The following is a 14545-nucleotide window of genomic DNA, read 5'->3' on the forward strand; positions in this document are numbered from 1 at the left end:
GTCTGAGTCAGTACAGACCCTGAAGTACTGGAGACCCCAGATAAAGGGAATTTGCAAACACATGTGATCCTACAAGTCAGGAGAAAAGGGGTGTCACCTCCTATCTGAAAACCTCCATGCACTGCAGGCCCAGCTCACGACTTGGGAGCCAGGACAGTCAAGCTGTGAATTGGTGTGAAGATGCTTTTTAAGGCATTGGTGGTGGAGGGTCAGCAGCATCCAGAGCCCCTGGGCCTCTGCTATGATTTGAATGTGTTTCCCACAATTCATATGCTGGAAACTTAATCCTCAGTGAAACAGGGATGTGGGATATGGGGCTTAATGGGAGGTTTTTAGGTCGTGAGGGCTGTACCCTCATGAATGGATTAATGCCATCATAAAAAGGGCTTGCAGGAATGGGTTCTCTCCCATTCTTCTGCCACATGAAAACACAAGGTTCCTCTTTCTTGCCCTCTGCCTTCCTGCATGTAAGAATGCAATAGGAAGGCCCATCCCAGATGTCAGTGTCTTGATCTTGGACTTCCCAGCCTCCAAAATTGTAAGATAATAAGTTTCTATTCTTTATCAATTATCCTAGAGCTGGTCACGGTTGCTCATGCCTATAATCCCAACACTTTAGGAGGCCAAGGCAGGAGGATCGCTTGAGCCCAGGATTTCAATACCAGCCTAGGCAACATAGTAAGATGCCGTCTCTACAAAAAGCAGAAAAAAAAATAGCTGGGCATGGTGGTGTGTGCCTATAGTCCCAGTCACTTGGGAGGCTGAAGTGGGAGGATTGCTTGAGCCCAGGAAGTCGAGGCTGCAGTGAGCCATGATGGTGCCACTGCACTCCAGCCTGAGCAATAGAGACCCTGTCTCAAAAAAAAAAAAGAAAACAATCCAGTCTCAGGTATTCTGTTATAACAGCAGAAAATGGACTAAGACAGCCTCTCGCCACCTTCCTGCCCACACAGAGGGCTGGTATCTCTATCACATGTCCAAGCAGTAACTTGCCTGGCCAACCCCAGGGCAGAAAGCATTGAGGGTCCAGGATCATGGAGAGAGAATCCTCTATTAACCAGGGTCCCCCTGCTCTTAGGGAACAATGCATATGACTGGGAACTCCCCAGAGTGGTGAAGCAGCATAGAAAGGATCAGGCTCAGGGTCCCTAGAAAAGGACCAGAGACAACTCCTTCCCCCATTGGGAAATACTAATCTAAACAAATAATTATTTTACAAATGAGGGATAGTATTTTACAGATAAATAGGAGGCAGATCCTGTCTTCTAGCTCAGATTTGTTTGCGTCAAATTCTGTGTTCTTACCACTCTACCACACGACCACCAATTTAGATGGTAGCTTTTTAGGGCTGAGGGAATCATTGATTTAGACTTACTGAGTATGGTATTCTTGTTGGTTTGTGGATTTGGGTGAGTTTTCGCATTTTTATCTCACTCCAGGTAGAAATGTCTAGCAGGCAGTTAGATATGTGTTTGAAGTTTGGAAACGAGATTAGAATGGAAATATCAATTTGGCTTATGATACTAGGAACATAGCAAGTGACCCAGGAGTATTTGTTGAATTAAATGAAGAATGCAACTCTATGCTCTTCTATCCTTTTCCATGAATATGTATTTTTCAAACAGAAGTAGGATTCTACTGAACACACTGGTTCATATCTTGTGTGTAAAAAAAATAAACTTTTTCTTTAAACTTTTTTTTTACCAAGACAATACCTGTTTCAGGAGAATGTTTACAGATAGAAGTAAGTGCCACCCGGTGACCACAGTCAGAATTGTGGGTCGAACATGGCTAACAAAGGAGAGCAGGGAGGAGAGAAACTGAGAGGAGAGCTGGTGGAGAGGCTTGATATTTGGGAAGGGAATGTCTCAACCCCGACTCACACTGGACCCACACAAGTATCAGGCTCTTCTTGGGGATTGAGGTGGCCCAAGAAGCAACATATAGTTAGGTGGTTTTTCCTTGTCTCAAGTCAAGATAAGCATGTGCATGTATGTGTGTGCATGTATGTGTGTTTAAACTGAATTGTGTTATACTATTTTCACTTTTTCTCTGATTGTAGAAGTTATATGTTTCTACTAGAAAATATATGGAAATGCAGAAAAGTGTAAGAAGAATATGCCTATACTTCCTCTACCCAGAGAAGATAATTATTAATATCGAGGAGCATGTACTTACATTGTGTGTATATCTCCTTTTTTGTATTCAATCCATTTACTTTGTTATAAAGTATACATGTATATTATATTATATATAAAATACATTTAAATGCCTTTATGTATTCATTTTTACATATGTAATTATATCTTACAGAGCATATATATTTTTTTCTTTTTTTTTCACTCTGTCACCCAGGCTGGAGTGCAGTGGCACGATCTCGGCTCACTGCGACCTCCACCTCCTGGGTGCAAGCGATTCTCCTGCCTCAGCCTCCGAGTAGCTGGGACTACAGATGCGTGCCACCATGCGTCTTTTTTTTTTTTTTTTTTTTTTTTTGTATTTTTAGTAGAGATGGGGTTTCACTGTGTTAGCCAGGATGGTCTTGATCTCCTGACCTCGTGATCCACCCACCTCAGCCTCCCAAAGTGCTGGGATTACAGGCGTGAGCCACCGCGCCTGGCCTATTTTCTTTATTCTCTTACTTTTATTTACATATGTGCCATGACATTCATCTGTATGAGTATTCCATCAACCACACTCCTTGATGGTGATGTCAGTGATGAAAATAAAATTGTGCTCTTTGGTCTCAGACCTATGTCTGAGGGCCACATGTATGGACGGGCTCCCCAAAAAGCATAAGGCGAGGGAAAGATCACTGGCTTTTTTGGAGTTGAGGAAATAAATTTAAAATGGTCAAGCACCTGTTTTGGGACAGACACTTCATACTTGGAGTTTCCTTTAATCCTTTTAACACTTTTAGGAAGGTATTGCTTATTATAGATGAGAAAACTGAAGCCCCGAAAAGTTAAGGTGGCTTACACAGGGTCACACAGCCAGTCAGTGGAGGAACCTGTATTCGAATTCAAATTTGTCTGACTCTTAAGTCAGACCATTATGCTTTGTTTGCTCTTAAAATTTCACACTTTCTTTCTCATTGCCGAGTCTAGTGGCATTCGTCTTTTAGATGTCAGAAAATTTGTGAACACTCTGCTCATGCCCCACTGTTACAGGGTTTGAATTTTTATGCCACAAGCATGCTTCTACAATCAGAAAAATTAATAAAGCATTATCTCTTTTAAAATATTTAAAGTAAAAAATGTATCTCAAAGAATGTTAAATGGCACATGAGAAACTGTAATGAAATATTTAAACATATAGATTTAGACATAATATCTTTTAAAAGTAAAAAACTGCTCACCCAATAGAAAATGGGCAAAGTACATGGAGGAGTAACTCACATAAGAAACTATATATATATATATATATATATATATATATACACTTATATACTATATGTTATAAAAAAATTAATAGATGCCATGTACACATAATATACTTACACATATATAAATATAAATACATACCTATTCATAGGCTTGAAATGATATTAGATAAATGGCATCCTATCCTACGTTTCATTCAGCAAAATGTTCTTTTTTCATTCAATAGTATATCCTGGAAATCTATCTATATTATTACCTATAGATCTAGTTCGTATGTAGCTGCTGCACCCATTGCAGACTCCGAACATACTGCAATGTATTCCCTAATTATAGAGATTTATGTTTCCAGTGCTTTACTATTACAAACATGCTGCAATGGCCTTTCTTGTTCATGCCTCCTTGTATATCTGTGCATTTCTTAGGATTGGTGACTAGAAGTGGAATTGTTGGGTCATAAGGTGCATTTAGGGGGCACTGCCAAACTGGCTTCTGTAATGGACATTTGTCATCTGAATTCTTGAGACTTTGACTGGTCTGGTCTAGTAAAGCCTTTGAGGCTAGGCCTCCATGCCTTTGCTGATGCTGCTACTTCAGTCTAGACTGCCCTTCCATTCTCTGTTCAGCAAAATTCTATTAAATAATTAAAACTCAACTAAAGTACCACTTACTCTCAGATGAGTTAGGTGTTCTTTCCTGAAGTATCCGGTGACTTAGACTTCATTATTATGTACTAAAACTATGTTTAAGCACGTATATCCTTTATAAGTTAATGAACTGCTCAAGGACATTTGTGGCTTACTCATCAGCATATACAGGATAAAGGACAGAACACTCATTCAATATATGCTTGTTGAACCAAATATCCAGGACTGACTCATCTCTGTTCCAACCTCTGTCACCCACACCTCAGACTGAGGTTGTTATTGGCCCTTTAATGACTACCTGAAGTGAAGAGTAAGCTATGACTGTGTTAGAGCACAGCAGGGAAGGCCAAAATAGAATGAGTTCTGTGCTCTGAGCTTGTCTGGATTCCGGGAAATGCAGCAGCAGCCACAGTCTGCAGGTGGTCCCCATTCAGGCCAAATGGTGTTCCTCCCTCCTCAGCATGGTGGGCAGGATGAAATCATAGCTTCCTAGAGCTGGAAGGGACCTCATTCATGGTTCTACCACAGCCCTCGCCCCCACCATTTAGGGAGAAAAAATGATACAAATAGAAGCAAGGAGAGAGGTAGGAGGCTGCCACACCTCCAGAGCCTCCAGGGAGTGAATGACAACATAAGTCTTGCCCAGACCCAAGCCTGGTACTGTCTCCCTTCAGCCCAGGTCTGGACCCACCTTCCCTGTCCCTGTGCATTTCCAACAGCCTGAGTTTCTACCTGGCCTTTCCTCAGAGCCCCCTCCTTGTTTCTCTGAGCATATACAGGATGTGTGTGTGTGTGTGTGTGTGTGTCTTTAGGCCCCAATTAGGATGAGGCCACAAGCAGAAACAGAAAACAGGAGGTTTCTGTCATTGCTTTTCCTACTTGGGTATTTCCCCTGGGGCAGGGGTAGGGAAGGAGCCCATGAGAGCCACAGGCTGGACAGGGCCTGCTGCAGTCAACAGTTGCAAGTCTGAGAGCAGGTACTGCCATTAGTGCCATTAGGAAAGAATGCAGAGGCAGCAGCCACAGAGGGAGCCTCTGGGCTGGAGAGGGCAGAACTCCTCAAGTCCAGGCAGACAGGCCCTGCAAAGTGAAACCAAGGGGACTCACAAAGAAGAAGGGCTCTGTTCCTGCCACAGAAGTGCAGCCTCCCCAGCAACAGGAATCCCTGGAGGAGAAACCCACCCTGGGCTTTCTCAGATCCCCCAGAGAAAGGCCACACCCCCTGGATACTGTTGTCATGGCAGCAGCTGCCCAGTGCTGACTCCCTTCTCCCTTTCCTGCATGGCTGTCCTGCCTGCCTTCTGATACTTTCAGCTCCTGCTTCCTGAAAAGATCTGTGCTGCCCACCCTGGCTGTATGCAAACGTGGCTGGAGCCCACTTTCCCGGAGCAGCATTCAACAGGGGCCGAACCTTGAAATACATTCTGAATAACTTTAGAAGGTGCAACATTGAGAGCAAGGCCCTCCTGAATTTTACAGCTCATTATGGAGTATAATAAGAACAGCTGAGAATCCACAGGTGTGGGTTCCAAGGCCAACCTTTTTCGTGGCCTTTTTTCTTGCTAGATGAATTTAGCAGTTTATTTCATCTCTCTTTGTTTCTGTTTTCTCACCTATAAATGAGTTCAACAGAAGATTTATAGAATTGTATCCTTATAGCACTTATAAACATATATTTGTAAATTTTCAAAATCCATTCTGAATTCAGGGATGTGCAAAAATGACAATTTGACTTCATTCAAACAGGTGTTAGGTTGGTTATTACTAAGTCGGCAAATATGTGGCTGGGTGTGGTGGCTCATGCCTGTAATCCCAGCACTTTGGGAGGCTGAGGCAGGTGGATTGCTTGAGCTCACGAGTTTGAGACCAGCCTGGGTAACATGGTGAAACCCTATCTCTACTAAAAATACAAAAATTAGCCGGGCATGGTAGTGTGCGCCTGTAGTCCCAGCTACTCAGGAGGCTGAGGTGGGAGGATGGCTTCAGCACAGAAGGTGGAGGTTGCAGTGAGTCAAAATCACACCACTGCACTCCAGCCTGGGCAGTAGAGACAGACCTTGTCTCAAAAATAAATAAATAAATAAAAATAAGTGGCAAATATGCAATGCAAAGAATATATAAGAGATGATGGTGCAAGTGATTGAATGCAGCAATTCATTGTGTATCTTGTATGTCATTACGGTCTTAACATTCTTTCTGTAACAGGACTGGGAATGTCTCTCCTCTGTGTTTATTCTTCAGGGGAGACATTTTTTAATGCATATCAGCTTAGGAGCCTTTTGTGGATAAGGCTGGCTATGATCTTCTTCAGTAGGAAGGAAATTTTTCTACCTATGCTCAGTTTGGCAGAAGAAAAGTCCTCATGTATTATCCAAAGAACAAATGAAAAGAAATTGAGGAACTTATAACATAAGAGGACGTGTAAGGAAGGATAGGAGAAGAGGTCAAAGATATTCAAAGTGAAGGAGATCTGTATGTACCATATCAAGTGATGAAACCAGACACAAACTACAAACAAATGGGTCCGTAATATTCTGCAAGCATCCCTTTTTCACTAGCCTGAGCTGTACTAGCTGGTTTTCTCCAGAAACATGATGATGTAAAGCCTGTGCTGTCATAGGGCTGGCTACTAATGGTTCTTAGAAATTGTGGTCTATTTTCATGCTCCTGAAATATCCCAAGGAGCAAAGCCTTTATGTGATATAGACCTTTATGCTACCAGGCCTAGCAGAATTACTCATTCTAGAAGAATGGCACAGCAAGGGCACAGAAGTAAGTGTAAAGTATGTTTGAGTCACAATGATGACGGGGGTCTCTTTTAGCTGAAGCAGAGGAAAATTGAATGACAAAGCTTAGAATCTGTGATTCAGGCTGGATTCTGAAGAGCCCTAAATGCCAGGGCCTTTGAGAACAGGAGAATGACAAGGCAAAATCAGAAAATAAAGCAGACTAATTTGGTCATTTACTTGTTCTTTGATTTTTTTGTTGTTGTTGAGACAGAGTGTTATTCTGTCACCCAGACTGGACTGCAGTGGTATGATCATGGTTCACTGCAGCCTTGACCTCCCAGGCTCAATCATCCTCTTGAGTAGCTGGGACTACAAGCACGTGCCACCATGCCCAACTAATTTTTGTATTTTTTGTAGAGATGGAATTTCACCATGTAGCCCAGGCTGATCTCAAATTCCTGGACTCAAGTGATCTGCTGACCTTGGCTTCCCAAAGTGCTGGGATTATAGACCACAGACGTGAGCCACCACACCCAGTCTGTTCTTTGAATTTTTCTCTAATAACTCGTCCACACTAGACATTATCTTCTCCAAATTCCTATTTACCTGGTAACAATCCCTACCTCACACACTGGTGAGGGGGCATAAAGGTTAGCCAGCCAGCCCACATAAAGCAGCTGTCCCCATGTGCGGCACATGGCAGATACTCAGGAATGGTAAGATTCCCAGAGGTTTCTAGAGAACAAGTACTCTTACCTTGCAGTTGGCCTTTGTGTCTCTCCTAACCTGCCATACTTCAGTAGATATATGAGAAATCATTATGATTGCCTTTTGTTGAGGGCCCAAGATGTGAATATCTATCATCTCCAATTTAGGTAAATGCTAAAAATCTTAGCAGCAAAAATAATGTCAGGAAATTAATCATGTAACTTCTGTTAGAATTGTAAGCAGTAACTAATCCATGATTATATATGAGTGAGGTTAGGAGCTCATTAGCAGAATATGTTTGCATGAGAGAAGTGAAAAAGTGAATGGGTAGAGGCAATACAGAGGTGAATTCACCTTGAAGCTAATGGCACTTAAGTTTCAAGTCCCCTTGAATTATATGGGCATCATCTAAGGCCTCTAAGAAAGGTTGTGGTAGTCAAAATTTTAAGATGATCCCCTATGACCTTCACAGTTGTATAATTCCCTTTTCTTGTTTAAAGATGAAACCTGTGAGTATGATGAGATGTCACTCCTATGATTATGTTACATTATTTGGCAAAAGGGATTTTGCAGATGCAATCAAAATCTCAAATCATTGAGTTAAATCTAAAGGGCAATTACTAAATGGGTCGGCTCTAATCATGTTAGTCCTTAAAGGGACTAGTTTTTCCTTAAGTCAGAGAGATTTGAAGCATAAAAGAGATTCAGTGTGAGGTAGATTTTCCATTCCTGGCTTTGAAGATAAAGAGGCCATGTGTCAAGGAATGTGAGTGATATCTGGAGGCTGAGAGTGGCACCTGGCAGATAGCCAGGAGGAACATAGGAACTCAGTTCTACAGCTACAAAAAAAAAAAAAAAAACCTAAATTCTGCCACAACCATGTAAGCTTGGAAAAGGACCCCAAGCTCCAGATGAGACTGCAGCCTGAATGACACCTTTTCAATTTCAGCCTCACAAGACTCTCAGCAGAGAACCCAGTCACATCATGCCTAGACTTCTAACTTACCCAACTGTGAACCAAATACATGGGTTATTTTAAGCCACTGAGTTTGTGGTATTTTGTTACATGGAAATAGAAAACTAATGTAGAAGACATATGTTTCATATTTTTATTAGGTTAGTAAAAGCAAGAATATTGATCAAAATTTGTCAACCTCAAATAATGAGATTTTTAAAATATGATTAAGTGTAGAGTTTATTTGAACCCAAAGCTTTAGGATGGCCACATTGGAGCATAGATTTAAGGTGTCCTGAATATACACTTCAATTAACAGGAATGACAAGAAGATTTTTAAGGAAAAAAGAAGAGGCAGTTTGCAGAGAGCAAAGCAGTACAGGGCTCAGCTGGCATCTGCATGCAGAGGTAGCATTTGGACCAGTGCTAGCCAGAGGGGAATCATCTATCCCAGCAGTCAGAACTGAAGTTTTGGCAAGCCTCACCACCTTGGGCTAAAGTGCTCTAGGGTCCTAGGTAAATCTGAAAGGCAGTCTAGGACACAAGGATTACAATTTCTAGACAAGTCCTAATGCTGCACTGGGCTTAGAGCCAGTGGACCAGGGCAACATAAGCCCTAAGGAGATACCAGCCGGAGCAGTTAAGGGAGTGTTTGCACCACCCCTCCCCTACCTCAGGTAGCTCAGCTTGCAGCAACGAAAGTGACTCCTTCTTTTCTGTTTGAGTAAAAGAGAATGAAAAGTAAAGAAGACTTTGTCTTCTACATTGGATACCAGCTCAGTCACAATAGGATGGGGCACTGGACAGAGTCATGAGGCACCTATTTCATGCCCTAACTCCCAAATGACATTTCTAGACATATCCTTGGCCATAAAAGAAACTGCTGCCTTGAAGGGAAGGGCCCAGTCCTGGCAGAATCCATCACCTGCTGACTAAAGAGCCCTTGGGCCCTTAATAACCAACAGCGATACCCAGGTTGTATGCTGTGGGTCTTGGGTGAGACTCAGATGTGCTGGTCTCAAATGAGATTCAGCACATTCCAAGCTGTGGTGGCTACCATGAAAGACTCCTTCTGCTTCAGAAAAGCAGAGGGAAATGTAAACAGGACTTTGCTTTGCACCTTAGATACAAACTCAGCCACAATGGGATAGAGCACAAAGCAGGCTCTTGGGGTCCCCAAGTCCAGGCCTAGGCTCTTGGGACGGCATTTATGGACCTGCCCTGGGCCAGAGTAGAGCGTACTGCCCTGAAGGGTGAGTCATAGACCTGGCAGCATTCACCAGAAACCAAATGAAGAGTCCTTGAACTTTAAGTGAACATTGGTGGTGGTCTAGCAGAATTTCCCATGGGCTGGTGGTGCTGGTGGCCACTGGGAGAGGGTCCTTTAGCTGCAGAAAGGGGAGAGAAGAGTGGTATGGACTTTGTCTTGTGGTTTGAAGGTAGGCTTACCCACAATAGAGTAGAACACCAGGTAAATTTCTAAGCTTTTTTACTCTAATCCCCGGCTCCCAGACATCATCTCTGGACCTGCTTGGGGCCTGGGGGGAACTCGTCACCCTGAAGGGAAGGACACAAACTTGGCTGGACTCTCCACCTGTTGATTGTAGATCCCTAAGGCCTTGAGTAAACATAGGCTGTAGCCAGGTAGTGATCACAATGGGCCGTCAGTGAGACCCAGTGCTTCAGGTCTGACCCAGCACAGTCCCAGTGGTGGTGGCTACAGGGGAGCGTGTATCACCCCACCCCCAGCTCTAGGTGGATCAGCATAAAGAGAAAGACTGTTTGTTTGGGGCAAATTAAGGGAAAAGAACAAGAGCCTCGGCATAGTAATCCAGAGAATTCTTCCAGATCTTATCCAAGATCACCAAGGTGATACCTGTAAAAGTCTGCAAAAGCCACAACATTATTGGGCTTGGGGCCCAAGTCCCTTCAAATACCTGGAAAGCCTTCCCAAGAAAGAGAGGTACAAACAAGCCCAGACTGTGAAGACTACAGCAAAAACCTATCTCTATGATTCCCAGACATCACCAAACAACCACAAGCACCAAGACCGTCCAGGAAAACATGACCTCACCCAACTAAATACGGCACCAAGGACCAATCCTGGAGAAACAGAGATATGTGACCTCTCAGAAAGAGAATTCAAAATAGCTGTATTCAGGAAACTCAAAAAAATTCAAGATAACACAGAGAAGGAATTCAGAATTCTATCACATACATTTAACAAAGACACTAAAATAATTTAAAAGAATAAAGCAGACATTCTAGAGTTAAAAATGCAATTGACATATTGAAGAATGCATCAGAGTATTTAATAGCAGAATTGATCAAGCAGAAGAAAGAATTAGTGAGCTTCAGTACAGGCTATTTGAAAATACACAGAGAGACAAAAGAAAAAGGAATTAAAAAGAATGAAGAATGCCTTCAAGATCTAGAAAATACAAATTTGCCCTCAAAATGGCAAATCTAAGAGTTATTGGCCCTAAAGAGGAGGTAGAGAAAGAGATAGGGGTAGAAAGTTTATTCAAAGGGATAATAACAGAGAACATCCCAAACCTAGAGAAAGATATTAACATTCAAGTACAAGAAGGCTGTAGAACACCAATCAGATTTAACCTAAAGAAGACGACTTCAAGGCATTTGACAATCAAACTCCCAAATGTCAAGGATAAAGAAAGGATTTTAAAAGTAACAAGAGAAAAGAAACAAATAACATCCAATGGAGCTTCTATACATCTGGCACCAGACTTTTCAGTGGAAACCTTACATGCCAGGAGAGATGCATAACATACTTAAAGTGCTGAAGTAAAAAAACCTTTTTACTCTAGAATAGCATATTTGGCAAAAATATCCTTCAAGCATGAAGGAGAAATAAAGACTTTCCCAGACAATCCAAAGCTGAGGGATGTCACCAACACCAGACCTGTTCTACAAGAAATGCTAAAGGGAGTTCTTCAATCTGAAAGAAAGGGATGTTAACAAGTAATAAGAAATAATCTGGGTTGGGTGCAGTGGCTCACACCTGTAATCCCAGCACTTTGGAAGGCCAAGGCAGGAGAATTGTTTGAGCCCAGGAACTCGAGAACAGCTTGTGCAACATAGCAAGACCCCATCTCTACAAAAAATTTAAAAATTAGGCAGGTGTATGGGCACATGCCTATAGTTTTAGTTAGTTGGGAGGCTGAACCAGGAGGATCACTTGAGCCCAGAAGGGCATGGCTGCAGTGAGCCATGATCAAACCACACTCCAGCCTGGGCAACAGAGGAAGACCTTGACTTGAAAAAAAATAATAAAGGAAAAGAAAAGCAGTAATCCGAAGGTACAAAACTCACTGGTAATAGTAAGCACAGAGAAAGACATGGAATATTATAACACTGTAATTGTGGTGTATAACCTACTCTTCTCTTAAGTACAAAGACTAAATGATGAACCAGTCAAAAATAATAATTAAAACAACTTTAAAAGGCATAGACAATAGAATAAGACATAAAGATAGAGAACAAAAAGATAAAAAGCAGGGAGATGAAGGAAGTTAAAGTGTAGAGTTTTTATTATTTTCCTTTTTGTTTATTTGTTTCTTTGTTTATGCAACTGGTGTTAAGTTTCCATCAGTTTAAAATAATGGGTTATAAGATAGTATTGGCAAGTTCCATAGTAACCTCGAATCAAAAAAACTTACAATGGATACACAAAAAATAAAAAGCAAGAAATTAAACCATACCACCAGAGAAAATTACCTTCATTAAAACAAAGACAGGAAAGAAGGAAAGAAGGAATAGAAGATGACAAAACAAGTAGAAAACAAATAACAAAATGGCAGGAGTAAATCCTTACTTATCAATAATAGCATTGAATGTAAATGGCTGAATGAATAAAAATCAAGACCCAATGACCTGTTGCCTAGAAGAAACACAGGTCACCTATAAAGATACACATAGACTGAAAATAAAGAAATGTAAAGAGATATTTCATGCCAACAGAAACCAATAAAGAGGAGGAGTAGTTATATCAGACAAAATAGATTAAGACAAAAACAATAAGAGACAAACAACGCCATTATATAATGATAAAACAAACTCCCAAAGGCCCTCTATAATGATAAAGGAGTCAATTCAGCAAAAGGATATAACAAGTGTAAATATATATGCACCCAACACACGAATACCCAGATATATAAAGCAAATATTATTAGAGCTAAAGACAGATATATACTTCAATACAATAATAGTTGGAGACTACAAACCCCACTTTCAGCATTGGACAGATCATCCAGACAGAAAATCAACAAAGAAACATCAGACTTAATCTGCAGTATAGAACAAATGAATCTAACAGATATTTACAGAAAATTCATGCAACAACTGTAAACCACACTTTCCTTTTCTCATTGCATGGATCATTCTCCAGGATAGGCCACGCCATATGTTAGGTCACAAAATAAGCCATAAAATATTTTTAAAAATTGAAATAACATCAAGCATCTTCTCTGAACACAATAGAATAAAACTAGAAATAAATAACAATACGAATTTTAGAAACCATACAAACATGGAAATTAAACAATAGGCTCCTGATGACCAGAATAAATTAATAAGGAAATTGAAAAATGTCTTGAAATAAATGATTATGGAAACACAACATACCATAACCTACGGGATTCAGTAAAAGCAGAAGGAAATTTATATCTCTAAGTGCCTACATCAAAAAAGAAGAAAAACTTCAAATAAACAACCTAATGATGCATCTTAAAGAATTAGAAAAGCAAGAGCAAAGCAAACCCAAAATTAGTAGAAGAAATAATAAACATCAGAGCAGAAATAAATGAAATTGAAATGAAGAATCTACAAATGATCCATCAAAAAGTTGGTTTTTTTTTTTGAAAAGATAAAACTGACATACCTTTAGCCCAACTAAGAAAAAAAGAAAGAAGATTCAAATGAATAAAAGCAAAGATGAAAAAGGAAACATTATAACTGATACCACAGAAATTCAAGGGATCATTAGTGGCTACTATGAGCAATTATATGACAATAAATTGGAAAATCCAGAGGAAATGGATAAATTCCCAGGAACATAAAACTTACCAAGAATGTACAAGGAAGAAATCCAAAACCTGAACAGACCAATAACAAACAATGAGATTGAAGCCATAATAAAAATGTTCCCAGTAAACAAAAGCCCAGGACCTCATAGTTTCACTGCTGAATTCCTACCAAACATTTAAAGAACTAACATCAATTCTACTTAAACTATTTCAAAAAACGGAGGAGGGGGCAGTACTCACAAATTCATTTCACAAGGCCAGCATTACCCTGATACCAAAACCAGACAAACACAGATTAACAAAAAAAGGTAGGGGCCAATATCTGTGATGAATATTGATGCAAAAATCCTCAACAAAACACCAGCAAAATGAATTCAACAACAGATTAAAAAATGATTAATCATGACCAAGTGAGATTTATCTCAGAGATGCAAGTATGGTGCAACATATGTGAATTAATCATTGTGATGCATCATATCAACAGGATGAAGGATAAAAACCATATGATCATTTCAGTTGGTGCTGAAAAAGCATTTGATGTAATCAACATCCCTTCTTGATAAAAACCTTCAAAAAACTGAGTATAGAAGAAACATATCTCCATATAATTAAAGCCATATACAACAGACCCAGACCCACAGCCAGTATGATACTGAATAGGAAAAACTGGAAAGCCTTCCCTCTAAGATCTGGAACAAGGAAAGGATGCCCATTTTCACCACTGTTATTCAGCATAGTACTGTAAGTTTTAGCTAGAGCAATCAGAAAAGATAAAGAAATTAGCGGCATCCAAATTGGGAAGGAAGAAGTCAAATTATCCTTGCTTGCAGATATGATCTTATATTTGGAAAAACCTAAAGACACAACAAAAAACTATAAAAACTGATAGATAAATTAAATAAACTTGTAGGATACAAAATAAACACACAAAAAACAGAAGCATTTCTGTATGCCAACAGTGAACAATCTGAAAAAGAAATAAAAGAGTAATCCAATTTACAGCACCCACAAATAAAATTAAATACATAGGAATAAACTTAACCAAAGAAATGAAAGATCTCTAAAATGAAAACTATAAAAC

The sequence above is a fragment of the Trachypithecus francoisi genome, unplaced genomic scaffold, assembly GCF_009764315.1.
Source record: "Trachypithecus francoisi isolate TF-2019V2 unplaced genomic scaffold, Tfra_2.0 Lachesis_group6, whole genome shotgun sequence".
NCBI lineage: Eukaryota > Metazoa > Chordata > Mammalia > Primates > Cercopithecidae > Trachypithecus > Trachypithecus francoisi.